The sequence below is a fragment of the Mesitornis unicolor genome, unplaced genomic scaffold, assembly GCF_000695765.1.
Source record: "Mesitornis unicolor isolate BGI_N332 unplaced genomic scaffold, ASM69576v1 scaffold13786, whole genome shotgun sequence".
NCBI classification, from domain to species: domain Eukaryota; kingdom Metazoa; phylum Chordata; class Aves; order Mesitornithiformes; family Mesitornithidae; genus Mesitornis; species Mesitornis unicolor.
In genome coordinates, this window is record NW_010193072.1 from 19293 (window position 1) to 23023 (window position 3731).

The following is a 3731-nucleotide window of genomic DNA, read 5'->3' on the forward strand; positions in this document are numbered from 1 at the left end:
TTGATTTTTTTTTTTTCCTTATTTCCTTTGGCATTAATTATCCCTCCTAAAAATAGGCAGGTCGAGTCCAAAAATATCTAGCGGAGCCTTAATAGAAGGTTTCTTACAGGGAAGCCAACAGCCAGGCCTGATTTATTCACCCAGTCCTGCTGTTTGTGCAGTCCCACCCTCCACAAGGTTCCTGTTTCCTGGGCTTGCCTCTTGTTTGCACACCCGAGTTATTCAGTACAGCTGCTTGCGTGGGCACGTTAAGGGGAAACGAGCCCTTACCCAGTCTTCAGGGAAAGTTGCAAAAGCTGGGGAGTGCTGTGACTGCTTTCAAACCCTCAGCCTCAAACCCTCAGGGGAGTGACTCCTCTGCTGCAGATAGGAAGGTGGATGTAGGTAATTTATTTTGAGGGATCTGCCAACCTCGTCTGCCTTCTGCAGCCAGCCCATGCCTGCTGCCCCGGGAGCACGGCTGTCTCCCTCGGCTCTGGCCCTCCAAGCTGGGGACAGGGCTCACGGTGCCAACAGAGGAGGGACTGGCAATCCTGAACAACATTTTCTTCTTCCTTCTTCCTGTCAAGTCATCCTGTGCCTCCCAGCGGGCTGCAAACAGCAGTTTGTACAGCAGCTCCAGCGTAGGAAAGCTTGGGATCTGTTTTACGACTTCCAAAGTCAACAAAATAGTTGCATGTTAAGCCAAACCTGTAAGGCCTTGCAAGTTCATGAGTCCTTGTTGTCTATAATGTCAAAGGGTTTGAGAGAGTTCTCAGCACAGTAATGGAGGGTAAAGGAAGAAACAGAGAGAATGGACTTGTCTTGGGTCTGATCAGTCTGCGTTTTGGTGTAGGAAGTCTTGATACAGCCTGGGTTTGGGGCCAGCCACTTTTGGGGGTATCCATCTCAGTACTCCCCTCTGGGAAGATCACAGTTGTGATGCTGATTTTTAGATGTATGTGAGCTTCCAAATATGGCATTTTGAGAGAGAGTCCCAAATTGACACCTTTTCCGCAGGGGGTGGGGCGTGAGGCTTGAGGGAAGAGTTGCAGAAACTTTGAAGGGCAAAGCTTTGAAGTTTAGAAAAGCTAGAAAATTCCTGTTGCTGTTCACTGTCTGTGGAAAATCTGGAAGGTGAGAGTTTTAACCAAAGAGACTGGATAACATATTTAAAAGTAACAGAATGGGGAAGCGTGGCTTTCATGTTTTAACTGTTTATGCAGTGGTAGAGAGGGCTAATTTGATTCAAAAAGTGTGTACCAAACAACATTGCCAGTCTGTGCCTTGTTGCTCTTCCATTCTGAGGCTGAGTGCATTCTGATCACTGACTTAAAATGCATGTGTGGTGGAAGGGGGAGGGAGGAATTTTTCTCTTCCCCTTGCTATTGTGTTTTGTTATGTTTTGTGTCTGCTCAGTTTGTCTCCAGGATCAGAGAAATGACTCAGTTATTTCCACAATAGGAGAGCATGGGAAAACACAAACACTGGTCTCTTAAAGACGCACAGTCCTGTTATTATACACCGACATGCCCTACCTTCTAGGCTGTTGGAATGCTACCACATGAGCTATCTTACACCTTCCTCTAGCTCCCCTTTTGGATTTTGCACCTCAGGACTTTTTTTTTCTCTCTAGAAAATGACATAAAATTGCCTTACCCTGTACTCCTTTCTCATTTTCCCATACTTACTTTCTCCCTCTTTACCTTACCTCTCCCCTTTATTGCACCTTTCGTCTCTGTTTCCCAAATTTTTTCACCTCATTTGTCTTACTGTGCTGCCATACATCTGAAACACTCTCTCTAACCAGCACCATCTCTCTGGTCCTTCAACTGGGCCTTTTTTCTCAGTGGTCTTCTTTCTGCCACTCACTTGGCATATTGCACCTTCCTTGGGAATGCAGCATCTTGGGAGATGTCCCAGTCATAGCAGGTAGGACTCAGGAAGAACCCTTGGGCTAGCTCTGAACAAGCCAGCTTGGGCAGTGTGAGCCTTTGTGGCTCTTTGGAGCGTTCTTTACAAGTACTGGTGCAGCAGGCCCAAACCTGCTGTGGTGTGCTCAGGCAGGCACCTCTATGCAGTGATGCAGAGAGGAAACGTCAGCTCAGCAGAGAACTGGCAGCAACAGTGTCTCAGAGCCTCGCTTAGCCCAGCCCCTTATGCCAGCCCTTCCTTTACTGTTGAACATTTGTGTGGGAGCCAAAGATTAAATCTAACTCCTGCTAGTGCCAACCAGGTAGGACAGGTTGATCCTTTATTTACAGTTATGATGAGGCAGCAATTATACTCTAGAGCTGTTTTCTCTTGGTGAGGTAGAGCTATTACTAAGCTCAGTGTTTAGGTTTTGTTAGCAGACCTTTGGGGCCTGTTCTTGCCTAAAACCCCACACAGGTTTTCTCAGATCTCTTTTCTGCACTATTTTTTTTTCCTCTTCTCCCCTCCAGACTTGTTTTTTGTTATTTTGTTCTCTGAGTTGCCCAAAGCACACATCTGGCTCCCAAAGCCAGTGTTTGTTCATGTTTCCCTCTTCCTCTCTTGCTGCTCAGATGTCTGGGCATCCAGACTCCCCTCCCTTGTCTGGTGCATGGATTGAGAAATCTATTAAAATAATCCCTCCCTCTCACTTTAGATTCTTAGTTGTGCAGGCAACACATTGTAGCACTTGCCTGCTTGAATTACTGTTAGACTGAGCTCCCTCCTCTGCTGCTCCTAGAAAGGATGATGTGGTCTCTGGTCATCTCTGGAGATGCTGCCTAGCTTGTCTGCTCTGATATTCTTTAGGAAGCCCCTCACATGTTCTGGTGCCATATGAGCCTTTCTGGTCAGTGCTAGAAATCCTTGGCTTGTCTCATTGTCCTCACCTCTTTTTTATTTCAATTTCCATCTTCTCTCCCTTTTCTCTCTAGTGACTGCATATTTATATTTATGTCACTTAAATCTCTTGCAGTCAACTAGCAAAGCATGCCATGAGTGTGGTTCTTTGTAAAGCTGGGGCAATGAACCTTAAGGTGGACTACTTTGAAGCCAGAAATGATACACAGGTGAATGTAGAAAGTCATGTCCTAGTTCTAGCAGTATTATCGCTTGTCTTCTGAACTGATGGGCTACTGCCAAGACTAGGAACATTTCATGGCAAATGCTGAGTCACAGGCAACACAGAAACCCAAACATTTAGCAGGACAAGAGGAGAAGTTTCTTTTGCAGGTGAGAATGTGTTAACATACATATTTCAGAGTGTGGGTGTCTGGGTGGGGATGCACATAACATTACAGTGCTGTAAGACCAAACAGTCTTAACAGTTTTCATGACTCCTGCACAGGAAAATGTACTAATTTTAAAGTAATTCCCACAATTTTCCCTATCTTAGTAAGGATATTTTATCTATCATCTTTCAACAGTAGTCCACTGTTTTAAATTATTTTTGTAATCAGTTATAATATTCTATAGACAGGCATTCATTATAGGGTACAAAATTGTTTTCCTGGAGGTGTGGTGTTACTTTCACAGGAGGATAAAGGCATATATCCGCCATTGCCTCATGTCTTTGAGAAAAGTTGCTCAAATCTCTTGTGTTTCAATTTTTTAGCTTTAAAATTAGGAAAGAACACTTCAGGCTGCTGTGACTGAAATGAGTCCAACTACTAAACTGCTGTTTTGATAGGATGTTGCCACTTGTGGAGACAGTATCAGAAATTGGCAAAGACCGCACTTTGAAAGAAAGGATGGTTTAACTCTCTAAGCCACGCATTTTA